The following is a 17691-nucleotide window of genomic DNA, read 5'->3' as shown; positions in this document are numbered from 1 at the left end:
AGGACACGCATAATGCACATCAGCTTGTAAGAAGCAAACGGCCCATATTAGAGGGAACACTTTAAAGTGTTATCAGCTTAGTTTAGAAGCATTTTTTCCTCAGTGTCTGAGAACACTTTCGTGTTGTATTCATATATCAGTTCTCACACACACGCTGTAAAGGCCCGTATTTCGTATTTATATTTTAGCGGAAATATTAAAATTTTTCTAAATAAATAATTATCTTTCTTCATTTATAAAATAAACATGTAAATAATTTTAATTTTAAAATAACAGCGGAAGTCAACATTTTTTTTCCAACAACAATTTAAAATAATCCAACATAATAAAATTTAGTTTGAACGATAAAAGGTGCATAAACTAAATTGTGAGGTCCTCGGGTTTACTACTGCTGCCACAAGATAGCTCACTGGTCTACGCCCTCCGTCTCGACCTCATCAGTACCTACAACAATCAAGTCTAGTGAGTCTAAAGACTCAACATGTATATATCGTGAATAACAAGTAAATATATCATAAAATCGCATGCAACGTAAAAATAAAGTATCTTAAAGCGTATGGTGAAAATCGTATCATGAATAATTATAACTACGTGCATATCTGAAAATCATACGTAAAAACTTTGCTCAATAGAGCTCTGTCATGTCATATCAAAATTTTCTGATAGAGATAATGTTTCTAAGCAAGTGGCCCATAACATAACGTGAGCGCCTGATCAGACTAAACCACAGTATACTGGGCGGTAGAGATCAATCACAGCCCTTGGACTGGATGTCCGTACCCATACATAATCATAAACCGGTCGTAAGTCACTGGGTGGAGAGGTCCTCGATTGCGCCTATCGACTTCCAAACCCATAAGCATAAGGTGGCCACAAGACATATCGCATATATCTCAAAAATAAACATTTTATATTTTTATGCACGTAATATAATTATAACCTTATTTTTTACCGGATGAGTTGGATCGCTCCCAGGCTTGCTGCGACTTACTTCTAATATGTGACACATGCAAATAATATTATCTTTGTTTAAACTTGACAACCGAATAAAAAAAACGAGAAGATTAGGACCAACAACCTAATTTTTCAATCATGGCTTAGTAACAAACCGAACCAACATTAAACCGACGTTTAACCATGATTAAAATACACCAAACATACTGAAAAATACGCATAATAACTGTAAAACACGAAAATGGGTGAAAGAATTCCAAAAACATAAAACACTCTTTCGAGATTCATTTTTACACCTTTCACCGTAAATTCTTGTACGACCTCTAAACTCGACCAAATCACAAACGGACCAAAAACACGACTTTCCTAACTCATTAAGGTAGTGTCCAGTCCAAGGCCACGGGCTAAAAGCCAACCAAGAACTCAACCCACCACCAAAACCGAACTCAAAGTTGCTGTCAAGAACAGAAATTACAGCCGCGGCTATTGTGTTTGTTTTGATCAATTTATGAAACTAATGTCCATTGGGGCTTGAACCACCAACCAAAGACTCTTACAAACATCCTAAGGCATGGCTTGGACCATGGCTAAGGGCTAAAAGCCAACCACAAACCAAGCCATTTCCTGAGACAATCACAGCTCCCACCCGAGAGCACTCCTTGTTGTGTAGTGTGGTGTATTGACTTGTTTTACTGTCTTGGGTCGTTCCAATGGTCATTTGATCAACCATGGCTCGATCTAGGCATGATGGAGTGTTGTATGAACCATGGCTACGGGCTAGGAGCCAACCAAAATCCATCCAACATCTCAAAACCAAAAGTGCATACACACAGAATTTGAAGGAAACGAAATGAACTTGTTTTGTTGTTGTGAAATTCAAATGGATCTGTGAATCAAGCTTGGAAAAACTGAGTTGGTCATGTCCTAGACATGATAAGGAAGGGTTCCAATCATGGCTATAGTCCCTAGGACAGCCAAGATTCGAACACACCCTTTAAACCATCCAATGACAGAAACGTGACTCAACATCTGTACCCGTGGGGATTTTGCTGTCATCTCTTGGTTTATGCGTGTATGGACTTGAACCATTGAACTAAAAACACCCTAACACATTCTAAATTATGCCTAGAAGCAGCCATGGAATCCTGGAACCGAGCAACATCCTGAAATCAACACAACTTAGCAAACCCGTTAAGTTGAAAACAAAAGAGTTTAGGAAAAATCTGCATAGATTTTGCTTGGGAAACTTGCTGTCAATTTCATGATTTAGCTTGAATCATGGTTATATAATGGTTTAAAAATATCTATAGGACTTGATTGAAGAGTCAAGAAACCATATATACATGCCTGAAATTTGTTTTGAGAAAAACAAATCAATACAACGAAGACGAGCGGCGAAATCAGAGTGAAATTTCTTTCTTGTTCTTCTACTGCAGTTCACGATTTTTAGCTACTGTTCTTGATTGTAAGCTGCTATCTTTCTGGTGTTTTCGAGTATATGAGTGTAGGAAGTGTAAAGGATGAAGGTGAATGATATAGGAGGTGTTAAGGGGTGATATTATGCATTTAGTTAGGAGTTACAAGTTAGAGTTAGAATTTTAATTGTTTCTTCCACCTTGTTGTATTTGATTTTTATTCTTCCATTCTTGCTGCTAATTCACGATTTCAGCAGCCTATTTCTGATATTTTCAAAGGTGAAAACGTGGGTTTGATGGACAATAAAGGTGAGTGTTATAAGGGGTGATAAAGGTGTAATAATATACATTAAGGTGGGAGGTTACAATTGAAGGAGTTGAATAGCATTTGAATTGTTTCTCCTTTTCCTAACTGCCTTTGGTTTATTCTCCATTCTTTGCTGTAGCTTCCCGTTAGTTTGCTTGGTTAATTAGTTGAGGAAAAATTATGTGAATTATAGTATTTGAATGTACTAATAACTAGTGAATTAAAGGTGGAGAATCATATTTTCTTTAAAGACTAATGAGGTGATTTGAATGAAATTTACTACACCTAAGAAATGTTTTGATCGAAATTGTTACTCTTTTGCATGGTATATTTTTATTTAACCTTGCATTTTACTTTTTTAAGATTTTAAACCTTCATTATGTATATTTTAATGCATTAATAAATTAATTTAGTTTAAAATCTTGCTTAGAATTTTGTATAGCATGCTTGACCTCAATTTAAGTATTTAAATGTTATGTTTAATTTCTTGAATATATTATACCTAGATTAATCCATCCTCAATTGTTTACACATTTTAATTTAAGCTTTAATTAAATATTGAACCTAAAATAATTTATTTAACAACTTTGTTCTAATTAATTAAATAAATTCTAGAACATTCTATTTCTTTAAATTAAATTATTCCTTGACTTAAATTAATTTTAGGAATTTTTTCTTATTATTAATCTTATCTCAAATTTCCAAACTCCGGTCCGGCCTCGCGTATTTACCCTGAAAAGATAAAACTAAACATCTTCTTTTAAAATAAATAAAACACTTCATATTTTCTTAAAAATTCATTTTTAATTTAAATAATAGAAATTATGCATGGCTTATACGTAATCGAATTTTCGGGTTCTACACACGCACACACACCACCACTCACATATACAAAAAATAGAGCGTATTGATTAGTTGAGTGAGTCTTGCACAAAAACAATAAACTTGTGTATGTAGTCTTTAACACATAGACGTAAAACAAGTGTTGGCTGGAAGGTGTTGCCTTCAGTCTAGACTATGAGTTCAGTTAGGCAGTAGGGTAAGTCCTAAGCTGAGTGGGTTTGTACAAGGTATTGTATAAATCAAAGTATTCTAGTGGATCTTACTTGAGGTGGCAAAAAGGGTGACGTAAGAGCAATTGAAGTCTCCAAACATCCATAAACATATATTGTGTACTTAATTCTTTAATGTTTGTTTTCAAACTAATTTGATCAGTTTGAGCACCTATAAGTTCAGTTCTCAACATAACTGAACTGATACATGCAAGAACCGATCTCCCTCATTTCAGTTATTCAGTTCACATCGATGAATTAGATCGAGTTTGGTTTTAAATCAAGCGGAAAATACTCGAAATAATCCTTCGTTAAAAAAGCTAATTAATTTGAAAGCCTTTTACTTTGTGTGAACTGAATAACTGAAATGAGGGGGATCAGTTTGAGCACTTATCAGTTCAGTTCTCACCATAACTGAACTGATACATGCAAGAACCGATCCCCCTCATTTCAGTTATTCAGTTCACACAAAGTAAAAGGCTTTCAAATTAATTAGCTTTTTTAACGAAGGATTATTTCGAGTATTTTTCTCTTGATTTAAAACCAAACTCGATCTAATTCATCGGTGTTTACATTCTTGGAACACGAGCTATTGAAGATCATGGAAAATATTGTGTTTGAAGCACCTTCTCCTAGGATATTATTAAAAATGCCTAATTAAATGTTTTAAATGTATTTAGTTCATGTTTATGACATGATCGCATGTTCTACTGCATGATTTACTTGAGTGCATGCATTAGGGCTTTTTGCAGTATTCAATGCTCGAACGAGGAACGGAGACCAGAGAAAGTTTAAGTAAAAATGTTTTTATTAAATAATTATTTTTAGTTATTTAATATATGATGTATTTATTAAGTGATTTTCGAAGATAAGTAGTTTTAGGATATTTTAACACGTCAGGTCATATTTTAAACCGTTAGTCAACTTTTAGCAAATCGGAGGACTTTTTGAGGGTTCGGGTAATATTTTTGAAAACGTACCAAAATGAAATATTTTACGTGCGTGTTATTGGGACTAATGGTCTTGTTTAAGTAGATTTTTGGGCCAAGCCCACTACACCTTATTATTTTAAAACTTAGTCCCAATATTCACTCATTTTTCTTATCAAAACTCACCCCTAAACTCTAGCTTCCCTCTCCCAACCTCTCGGTCGCACCTCACACACAACAACAGGTTTCTGTCTCGTTTTCGAGGAGAATTCGGTAAGTGTATGGTCCCGTCCCTCCGGTGTTTGTCTCTCGCTTTGTTGGTTAGATTTTTCGGGCATTTAGACTCAAAGACACGTCCTATACCTTAGTTTTCGCATAATTCACATCAATATATGTTCATTTGTGTGTTTGTGCATGAATTATGACCGATCTACTGTCATATATACGTATGGAACAAAAATTACATGGAAAAAATTTCATTTTTCTTCTTTGCATCTCACGTTTTTGATATAGATGAAGGGGCTGCAAGATTTTGATGGCTAGGGGATGATCTATAGGAGGTTAAGAGAAGGTATAGGTGGAGATATCAGATCTGGAACAAGCCATTGTAGGTGGCCGATTGGATCTTCATGATTTGGCTCGGTTTTTGTTCGATCGGGTGATAGGAGGGGTGCAGTAGTGCAAGGGTCGTTCCAAGCCTTGGATCGGACCCTGGTGGGCCTGAGACATGGCCCAGGATGGCTCGTGCACAGCTGGTCATGGTCTATGGGCAGATCGAAGGAGCTAGGGTTGGGAATGTTCATTTTGGTTTGTTCGGGCGAACCATGCACATCCGCATGCATGGGGCTGGGGACCATGGCTAGGTCAGTCCAAGAAGGTCCAGCGGTGGGCTAGGAAGTTCTGGTTTGGGCCTGGTCTGAGCTGGTTTGGGGTAGAGTCGATTTATTGGCTTGNATGACAGAGGCTTTCTACCACCACCACCATGAGATCTTGCTACCTGAGTTCTGGAGGGTATAGCCCGACTGATGGAGCAAGCCCAACAGGCTCCTAGGCCTCAGCAGGACATATATGAGCAGTTCAGGAGACTGAATCCGAAGGAGTTCAGTGACACAACCGACCCATTTGTGGCTGAGGGTTGGATCAGGTCCCTATAGCTGCACTTTCGATATCTGAACATGAGGGACGCTGACAGGGTCCGATGTGCCACCTATATGTTGCGAGACGATGCGGCTATATTGTGGGAAGGAGCAGAGCATTGGTTTAATCTAGCTATCATCACCTGGAATCAGTTCAAGGACATGTTCTATAGAAAGTATTTAACTACAGACGTCATGGGCGTCTGACTAGAGAGTTCATCCGCCTCCGACAGGAGGACTCGTCTATTGCAGAGTTCATCCGAAAGTTTAATAAGGACTGTCACTTTGTGCCCCTAATTGCGAGAGACGCTGCGGAGAAGCTGAGGCACTTCATGGATGGCCTCAAGCCCACTATTCGCAGAGATGTTATGCTGATGAGGCCCTGGGATTACGAGGCAGCCACTGCTTGCACCTATCATGTGGAGCAAACATTGAGGGACATTGACGTATAGATGTAGAGGAAGAGGCACCAGGCTCAGCATGTCACGCCCCGAGACCGAGGCGTAGGTGACATCCGGCATTATTTAACAATTACTAGAAAACATTAAGCCTCATATCGAAAAGTTAAATAAACCAGTCTTTTTCATAAATAAAATATTGTCTTTACAATGATGGCGGAATAAAAATTACATTAGAGTTTTGCGGAAGCTAAACAAAAGAAAAGGTAAAAATCTTGATTCTTGATCTTATCATTCGATCACCATCCCCAGAAAGCTTCTTGTTCCTCCTTATTCATTTGCTCTTCATTCTTATCTGAAAGTTGTAAGGGGTGAGTGTTTGGGAAATACTCAGCAAGTGGGGGTCGATCGATTTCCAAAGATACATATAGAACTTAATCTTTAAAGCATCTCTTTAAAAAACTTTTAAAAATTATTACTTTTGACTTATCGGAACACAATCAAATTCGAATTATGAGATAAAGATTATCAGACAATTCAGAGCAAATCAAAAGCAATAAACACAACATTGTTACTCATCTCATTTCTATTATCAAATTGTCCTCAATAAGTTAGTCCTCTAAGGAGTGAGGCCAGAACACAGTTTTATACCCACTGATGGGGGCCAGAACACGGTTTTATACCCACCGATAGGGGCCAGACATAATTACAATTATCGTTCAATTTCAAATCGATTTGTAACAGTGTATCACATAATTCAGATTTATCGAACAGAACTTATCAGAATTTCGAACGAATACAGCGGAATCAAAACATATCGAAAACCAGAAAGAGCATATCATCGATCGAAATTTTAAAAGAAAAGACTGTATTTTTCAAAAGAAGTGGACACATACACATGGATGTCACAATATATATATCTAAGTTTAAAATTACAAATGAATACGTAACCAAAAACCCACTTACTATTTTCGAAGTTACGGTTCGAAATGTGCAGAACTTGGTAGAACGAAACTTGCTGAATTTCGGCCAAGTGATGACCGAACCTGGACAGGATCTTCACAACAGTGTGGACAGCAAATCACAATACTGAAAAGCCGGAACACTTTTCCTTCTTTCTTCTTGTTTGCGTCGGCCGAGAGGTTGAATTTGGAGTGGAAGGAGCCGATTTTTCTATAGCTTTTTGGGTGTGGTTTCTTCAACACATGGAAGTGGTATTTATAGGACAAAAATGTGGCCTTTCCCTTGCCATGGCCGATCCCCTTGTTGCCCAAGTAAGGAAGTAAATGTAGTCAAAGCTATTCCAAGCACTAAGAGTCACCTAGATTTTCTAAAGGGACATTTCTTGCATAATTAATTTGTCCATTCCCTTATCTCTTCCTTTAGCTCTCTTTTTGGTCCTTTTAGGACAAGCATGGTTGAGCTTCATTGAGCTAAAATATTGAGTCCTTGAGCTGGGGGTTTACCTCTCCGATGACGACTCTTCGATTGATGCGGTTTCTTATGGCATAGCTTCTCGTTGAGCTAATCCCCGAGCTTTTGAGCTCCTTCCTCGAGCCATGTTAGCTGAAAATTTAACTTTATATTTGAGTTTTATAGTTAAGATTAAAGTTTTGAGCTTAGTTTAAAGTTTTATTTCTTACATGATTCGCTTCGAAAATTTCAGGTTCTCACACAACAGAGTTCACATCCCCACAAGAAACAGTTCACAGGGCCTCCTGGAAATCCGGGCAGCAAAAGCCGCAAGGTCAGTATAAGAAGAAAGGGCAACAGAATCCTCCTCAGAACCCAGGTGCCCCAAAGCAAGAGGAGAGACAACCATGCAAGCAATGCAACCGTTTTCATTACGATAAACGCATGTGGGGGACGTTTAAATGCTTCATCTGCAAAGAAGAGGGTGACGAGATTGCTGATTGTCCGAGGAACAAAGTATCCACTACCGACAAGGCTTACGTTATGCATGCCGAGGAAGCAACAGCGGAGCCTGACACGACATTGATAATTGGTAACCTATTTACTTAACATTTTTACATTGATTGATTTGCATAAAATTCTAAGTTGGTTAATAGAGTTGTTTTGGGAATCAAGAACTTAGAACAGAATTAGATTGTATGCTCTAATTAGATGGATTTAAGGAATGATATTGAATTAATTTAAGAATTATTTAGGGTGGAATTGCATATAGCCGAGAGAGTTAGGGGTCGAACTGTAATTTTAGTTAGTCCAGGGGCTGAATCTGAGGTGGCCAAAATCTCTAGGGTAAAATCTGGAATTTACAAAAATTCAGGGACTAAATTGCGAATTCGTGAGATTGTCCCATTCGAGAAACGCAGGGACAGTCTCACGAATTTATGTGATTTTAGGGTCAAATCTGTTAATTTCGAAATTGAGGGTCTGAGTTGAGGAAAGCCGAAATTATTAAGGGCCTTTATGTAATAATTCAAAATTTTGGGGTGAGAATTGGATAAATTCGAGAAATTCAGGGACCGAATTGAAATTTTTCAAAATTATGGGGTCAAATTGTGTAATTCGATACTTTTAAGGATTTATTGGAATAATTTTCGAGAATTATGGGTTATTATTGTTAGAATTTCTTGAATTGATTAGGCTTGAACGGTTTTGATGGTATTTTTGTCACATGAATGATATTTGTTTCATGTGTAGCTACCTATACACTGCTAGATTCAAGAGCTACACATTCATTTATATCCGAGATGTTTGTAAAGCGACTGAGAATTATACCTGAGGGCATGAATTTGGGCTTTAGAGTATTGATTCATTCTGGTGATTAGATGTTTACTTTAAAGATAGTAAAGAGTTTGGAGCTAAGTTTACAAAAGAATGTTGTTCAGGCAGATCTGATTGTACTACCGATGCCTGAGTTTGACATCATTCTTGGTATGGATTGGCTAGCTTCGAATGGAGCTTCGATAGATTTTCGGCAGAGGTCAGTGACTGTTCGACCACCAAGCGAGAGTCTTTTGTTTTTTTGGCAGCAAGGAACAAGCAGATGCTGCACATTATCTCATGTATCTGTTCAAAGAAACTTCTGAAGAGAGGATGCCAAGCATTGTGTCTGTATCAGAAGCAGTCGGTTAGAGACTATAGGATGTCTAGGTTGTCAGATACTTTCCTAGCGTCTTTCCTGAGGACGTTTCTTGCATTCCACCAGACTAGAGGTGGATTTCTCTATTGAGTTGATGTCTGGTACAATGCCGATTTCGAAGGCACCTTATCATTTAGCACCCGCGTAGATGAAAGAGCTGAAAGATCAAATTTAAGATTTTCTGGACAAGTATTCGCCCGAGTTTTTCTCCATGGGGCGCACCATTATTGTTTGTGAAGAAGAAAGACGACAGTATGCGACTCTGAATTGATTACAGAGAGCTAAACAGGGTCATCGTCAAGAACAAGTATCCCATGCCTAGAATCGAAGACTTATTTGATCAGTTGCAGGGGACATTAGTGTTTTCGAAGATAGATCTTCGTTCAGGATATCACCAGCTGAAAGTAAGAGAGGAAGATGTTCAAAAGACGGCTTTTAAGACTCGATACGTGCACTACGAGTTTATGGTAATTTTTTTCGGGTTGACTAATGCGCCAACGATCTTTCATGGATATCATGAATCACGTATTTCAGCTGTACTTGGATCAGTTTATCATAGTCTTTATAGATGATATAATGATCTACTCGAAGAGCAGGGAGGATCACAGTCAACACTTGAGAACAACACTGCAGACATTGACAGACAGAAAATTATATGCAATGTTCAGCAAGTGCGAGTTCTGGCTAGACAAAGTATGGTTCTTAGGCCACATTATTTAAATAGATGGAGTTGAGATTGATCCCAGCAAGGTCGAGGCAGTCAGAGATTGGCTAGTGCCTAAGAGTGTGAAAGACATCTACAGTTTCTTGAGTCTAGTTGGATACTACCGGAAGTTTATTCAGGGCTTTTCTACTATTGCGGTACCCATGACCGCCTTGACGAAGAAAAATGCGAAGTTTTTGTGGGGATCAGAGTGCTAGGAGAGCTTTGAAAAGCTGAAGCAAGCTTTGACTTCAGCGTCAGTTCTAGCGATGTCATCAGTGCAAGGAGAGTATGTGCTATACACCGATGCTTCGTAGCTTGGTTTGGGCGCAGTTCTGATATAGCACGACAGAGTTATAGCCTATGCGTCCAGACAACAGAAGGTTCATGAGAATAATTATCCAACTCATGGCCTCGAGCTAGCAGCAGTAGTATTCTCTCTGAAGATTTGGAGACATTATCTGTATGAGGAGAAGTGCAAGATTTTCACAGATCACAAGAGTTTGGAGTACTTCTTCACCCAGAAAGAGCTAAATATGAGGCAGCGGAGATGGTTAGAGCTGGTGAAGGATTATGACTGCGATATAAGCTACTAACCGAGAAAAGATAATGTTGTCGCCGATGTTTTGAGTAGGAAGAATGCAGTGATTGCTCAGCTGTCAGTCCAAAGGCCATTGCAGGCAGAGATTCAGATATTCAAGCTTGCAATGTATGTTAGGGGCGATGCTCCTAATCTTTCTACTTTGACAGTTCAGTCGACACTGAGATATAGGAGCTGAGCAGGTCAGTATTCTGATGACCAGTTGCAGAAGTGGAGACTGAGATATGAGTCCAAGGGTCTGAGATTGTATTTTGTCGAGGATGGCGTAGTCCGATATCGTGACCGACTGTGGGTTTCTAGTGGAGACACTCTGAGTGATGACATTATGAAGGAAGCTCACAGTACCCCGTATTCCATTCATTCAGGGAGTATGAAGATGTATAAGGATTTACAGCCCTTGTATTGATGGCCGGACATGAAACGAGATATTTTGCATTTTGTGTCTGAGTGCTTGCCATGTCAACAGGTTAAGGAAGAGCATCAGAGATCTTCAGGAAAACTTAGACCCTATTCCCGATTGAAAATGAGAGAACATCACGATGGATTTTGTGACAGGGTTGTTAGAGTAAATGCCTTTTAAGCCAACTGTTGGCTAGGAAATTTATTGATTCGGTTGTAATAAACAATCTTTAATTTAATATAATATATTATTTCATGGTTTGTTATTTTTTTATCTGTATACTCATGTGATCAACATAGATAATGATACGTCTGTTATTCGTTTTCTTAAATCGTGCTAGAAATTTTTTTCTTTTTCCCTCCTTAATCTATATAATTCAAAATATACATATATATACTTTAAAATACCTTAACACCATTTTTAAAATAAAATAACTAACTACCATTTAAAAATCAAAGGAAAATAGTTTGAATCATAAAATCGTCAAACGTTTTACCAACCTAAAAATATTATTTGAAAAGTATAGCCCATACTATAATCTCTCAAAAACCACTTATAAACATAAATAAAAAGTCGTAAAAATATCTTTAATACAACTTAAAATCATAATTCATAACTAGTGCGGAAAACTAGCGTCGGTCCTCGGATTATGTTCACCTTCAGTCCAGCAAAGTCAACCATCAAGACCTCCATTAACATATTATCATAATCACATGCATCCATCACACATAGTGAGTCTAAAGACTCAACACACCATAATCTTGATAACAACATAATACGTATACATATCACATACAACAGTGAAAAATACTTTTATTTAAAATATCATTTTCTTGAAGATGCATAGACTTTAAATAAAACATTTTCATAAGGATGCATAAACTTTAAACATAAAAATTTTTATAAACATGTAGAATCATAAACCTTTTCATATTATCATAAACATTCCATATCATCATCAACATATACATATTCATAATCATGTTCATATACGTGTTTTGTTGAATTCAGATTGTTGATTGTGACTTTCTGTTCATATACGTGTTGGGCGATGGATCCATCTACATGTAACCACAGTACTGGGCGGCAGGGACACCAGCGACACTCTCACTGGTCAACTGGGCCTTGGTCTATCCTCATAATATGGAAATACAATCGTCGAGGCTCCCTCGGAGGCCTTCTCCCATAGACGGGCTCCCTCTAGGGCCTTCTCCTGAAAATGGGTTCCCTCTGGGGCCTTTTCCTGAAAATGGGTTCCCTTTGGGGCCTTTTTCCCCTCACGTTATCCCAAAGCATGCCATCATATACATATACATATCCGTAACCAAGGAAATACGATCATCGGGCTCCCACTGGGACCATAACCCTCACGGTATCTCCAACATATCATCGTATTAGTCACAATCCATTCGCGTCCTTCAACATGTTATCATCACTTAATAAAAATCATGCATATACGTATCATTTTGATTTTTCGAAACCAAGCATGCAACACGTCTTTTAATTTCCATATTAAATCATAAAAATCCATAATCATTTAAACATCATAATTTAACATATAAAAATTCATAAACATTTAAAACCAACATTTTTACATATAAAAATCCATAAACATTTTAAAATAAATATTTTAACATATAAAAATCCATAACAAGCCATAAACGTTTTAAAATAAACATTTTAACATCATAAACCTTTAAAGTAAACATTTAAATCATACACATTTAAAATAAGCGTTTTGGCATATTAAATCATGAAAACATCCATAAACATTTAAAATATTCATATTAGCATATAAAACAGCATTCAGGACACTGCCATAACGTTTACTAATTTCTAGATGTGAAAAGACCGTTTTACCACTAGACGTAAAATTTCACGTTTTTGACATTTTCTTAGTTCCATTGACTCTAACATGTCCCAAATAATTATTTAAGCCTACATGAATTTTCTCATATTTATATTTAGCTTAAATCGAGGACTTTTAAATTAATATTTAAATGTGACGTATTAATGCGTTTTAATCCCGAATTAAACCAAACCTTAATATAAAATTCCCAAATTAAAAAACTTAGACTTCTAATAATTATTTGAGCTTAAATATAATTTTTCATAATTTTATTAATTGTAAATCTAGGCGTTTCAATTAATTCGTTTTTAAACTTCGACGTACACCCCGATTTTGACTTGTATGGACTCGAAACTTAACCAAAACTTGAACCAAAGCTTAATAACACCTAATTAACCCATATACAACCCAATTCTAGCCCATTAAGTCCCTTGAACATGCCTAGGAAGCTACTGAATTTTTCTGCACAAGAGTTCTAGTCCTAATATGATTCGAACTTAGGCTAGCTTCGCCTCCGGCCCTTAACCACCATGTTCAGCCTCTACCCATCCCTCCTATGCAGCCCACTTAAGTCTAGTGGACCCTCCCTAACCGCAGCTAGCAGCCATGACCCTCAAAGACTCCTAGTCGAAGAGTCCTTTCCCTTAAGGAGTCTATTGTTGTTTGTATTCCTTCCCTATTTTTTTCAGCCTTTAAACATACACTAGAGACCCTTAAACATGTGGAAAAACATCCCTTCAAGTATCCCTACCATGGAAGCCCCTTTGTGCATCATTATGAGGAGTTTTAAAAGATGAAAACACTAGTTTTGTGCATGTATAGCCATAAAAACGAAAATATAAAATTTTCATCATGTTTTTCATGCAATCATGTATCAAACATATAATATGGTGTGAAAGATGAGAAAAAAGAGATTAAGGCATGCCTTTGCGTATTTTACGCACGAAAAACCGTTGACGATTGAGAAGAACGGGGACGACAACCTTGGCTAGAAGTTCCTTGAAGCCTTCAAACTTTTTCTTTCAAATTATTGAGTGTGTGTGTCGTGTATAAAATTGGGGAGAAGAGTTTGATTGTTGTAGAGGATTGAGGCGTGGGGTTGAATGGGGTTTAGGGTGGGTTTTTTGAATAATATATAGTTAATTACAATCAAGTTTAGGCCCATTAGGAGGTTAATTAGGCCCATTAGTGTTTAATTAAAATATTTAAAATAATTTTGCTAGAATAAGTTTGTGAATTTATTAGTCGGGTTGCCAAAACATTTATATTTTTGTTAAAAATCCAACACCGATAAAAATTACGTACCGGCGTATAAAATCACCTCAAAACTCTTTATTTTCAAAAATAATAAAAAGCATTACCTTTACTTTAAATAATCAAAACAATTATTTTAATAAAAACATTTTACAATTTTCAGCCCTTGGTCTCCGTTTCTCAATCGCAACTCGAATAATCCTTAAAAATACATTTTAATGCAACCAAGTATAAAAATATATTTTTAAACATGTCAATATGCACCATATAATTAATTCTTGCAAATAAAACATTTAATTAAAATACAAAAGAATTTAATAACTCGTGCATGTGGTTCGCGTGGACTTTTTAAATTTTCGTGGCGCTACAATCTTCCCCCCTTAAATTGAATTTCGTCCTCGAAATTCTCTTATCCTTGATAACCCAAAGTTTAGTCTCAGTTCTAGTATCCTCAAAATCCACGCTTCCGCTGCGTTACTCTGATAAAACTTAATTTCTAGAATGTCCTTACGTCTCCTTGATCCCAATTGATTTTACCTTCTAAATCCTTATTTGTGAATTGCAACTTAAAAAGACCCATAATGACTTAGTGCTGTTACATATAACCCCGAATTTCAACTTTTCCGAAGATGCACTCAAACATGTAATATTCCCGAATTAAATAAAATAGTTTACGACCTACCAAACGACTAGGAACTCGAACCATACTTAGCCAACATCATAACCTACTGTCCAAGCCCCTTAAACAGTCTCGAACTATGACCAAGACAGAAAATAAACGTGAACAACAGCTTATCCAAGAAACAACCCCTTTAGGTATACTATGACACATATACGCTTCTCACGACTCCACGCCTAAACTAAAGCGAATCGGACCCAAACCAGAACCTAGACTCAACCATTAGACATCCCATGAGACCCTGGTTCAGCCCATACCCGTATCCCAAGCTTCAAAGAAGCCAAAACCATGACAGTTCCCTCGCATGACTCAATCTGTGAACAACTGAACATTTTTTGTTCCAGCCTTCTACCCGACCATCCAGCCCATGAACCATCACCACAAGACTCATCCTAGGACCCTAAGACACGTCCCAAACCATAGCCACAAGCCCCTAAATAGCCCATGCACTGAACCGCGCCAGCAAGACCATGAAAGATCCTCACATGAGAACCAATTTTGTGCAGCTGTATTTTTCTAGTTACAACCACCTATTTGCCACTCCAGACCATGAACCATCATAACAAGACTCCTCCTAGGACCCTAAGACATGTCCCAACCCATAGCCACATGCCCTAGATGTAACGTCCGAAAAACCAACCTACGTAAACCGCATGCATGCAAATTACTTGAATTGCTTAATTGTTTTATTTAATTGATTTTAAATGCTTGCATGATATTTAGTAAATGATTAAAAGTATGATTGCATGATTAAATGTTTATATGACATGTTTTCATTAAATTGAAGTATTTTACCCGAATATTCGATAATAGCTAGGGGAAAGGAGACCGGGGACGACCACGACAAGAATATTTATTTTTCATTAAATATTTTCAAGGCTTCCTAATATGATTAAAAAATGATTTATTTTTTTAAAAAATAGTAGAGTTCGAATTATTTTACGAGTCGAGCTCGATTTTTCCTGGGAAGTCGATTTTTGACAAACAAGGAGTTTTTAAAAGATCAAAAATATTATTTTTGGAAACTAAATTTTATAAACATTTATTTTTTAATTAAATAAGAGTTATTGGATCCAATTTAACTAAATTGAGTAGGCCCAATTGCTCCTACACTTGGAGGCCCAAAACCAAAGCCCATTCCATGCAAAATTAAATCTATAAAATGCAATCCTAGCCTTTCAAAACATCTCATACCAGCCGATTTTTTGCACCTATAACACACACAAATTAGAATCATCAAGGAAGGAATAGCTACGGTTCTTCGTCGTCCGGTCGTCCAACTTCGCACTCTCGCCAACTATTGAATATTCGAGCGTTTTAAACGCAAATGCACGTTTTCTAAACCCTTTGATGCATAATTCAAACAATATTATGCATGTTATGATTATATTTTCATGAAAAATATGTTTGTACGATTGGTTCATCGTTAGATCAAATATTTTTACAAGTTTGGATGCTTTTTACGCTTGTTTTGAAAACGTTATGATTCCAAGGGATAGGCTGCCAACTAGGGATGATTTATGGATTAAACATGAATAATTTAAGTGATAAACAAAGTCTGGAATCGATCATGGTAAGGGATGAACACCTAGGGTTTTCCTAGAATTTTACTTGGGAAAGTGGCTCGGCTTTGTGCATGGTGGCTGGCGGCTTGGCCAGGGCTTGGGTTGGGTCCTGTGCTGGACGTGGTTCAGGGTTAAGAAGAGTCATAGCAGGGCTAGGACTCTTGGGCAGCAACCAAGGAAGAGTCCCGTAAGGCTAGGACACTTCCTCGAACTCACGGCTGGGGCTGGGCGGCTCAGGGTTGGTCCAATAGGGTCTAGGGAGGATGATCAGGGGTCGGGTCATGGGTTGGTGCAGGGTGGTTTGCTTGTGACTCGAGCACAGCGTGAGGGAGCAACAAGATGTGCGCGGCTGCTGTTTCTTGTGCATGTGGATAGCGGCGTTGATTTAGGGCTTGGGTTGGGTTTGGTTGGGTCTGGGCATGGTCCAGGGTCGGTGAGGGTCAGGTGGGCTCAGTGGTGGCTCGAGTAGGAGAGTCCTAGTTGGGTAGGAGTCCTAGGCGTGAGGTAGCAAACGTGTGCAGCCCTTGTTTCTTCGGTGCAAGGCTCGTGCAACGTGTAGGGTCTGGTTCTAAGGGTCAGGGTTGGTCAGGAGGGTCCTTAGGTGGGTTGGCTAGGGTCTGGCTCGAGGTGGCTTGACCGTGGCTCGACTAAATCAGGAGATGGCTTGGTGGTCTTGATTAAGGGTCAAAATTGAAAATTAATGAACATAATTGGAACCATGGGTCCACGAGGTGGTTCATGGCTCACAAAGGTAGTTTAGGTAATAAAAAATCTATGTTTAAAGTTTGGGAAGAAAATATTAGGGATTTAAATGAAAAGTCTCGAATTAAGCTGAATAAAATTATGAAAAAATAGAATTAAACTTAAATAATTATTTGGTATAAGCCCATGTCATTAAAAGTAAGAAAAAGATAAAATTGAGAAATTTTACGTCTAGGAGCAAAACAGTCATTTTACACTTAGGTTACACGTAAAAGCTTGGCAGCGTCCCGGAGGATCATAATGCATGTTAAATGATTTAAAATGAAGATTTTGATGAAAATATGATATTTTATGATTTATGGTAAACCTGTGCAATTTTTACTGTTAAAATGCTATTTTTGGAAAGTTATGATATTTTTTGCTTTTAAAAGAAAAGAAGAAATATTTTGAGAGATGTGAATTGACTGTGACAAATTATATATGATATGTGGGGGATCCGTTTTAAGAAAGAACGGTGAATTTAAAATTTTGTGGAGATGTCGTGAGGGAAAAAGCCCTAGAGGGAGTCCATTTATGTGAGAAGGCCCTAGAGAGAGCCTATATAAGGGAGGGAGAAGGCCCCAGAGGGAGCCTGACGATCA

The sequence above is a fragment of the Primulina huaijiensis genome, chromosome 17, assembly GCF_012295235.1.
Source record: "Primulina huaijiensis isolate GDHJ02 chromosome 17, ASM1229523v2, whole genome shotgun sequence".
NCBI lineage: Eukaryota > Viridiplantae > Streptophyta > Magnoliopsida > Lamiales > Gesneriaceae > Primulina > Primulina huaijiensis.
Note: the sequence above shows the minus strand (reverse complement) of the source record.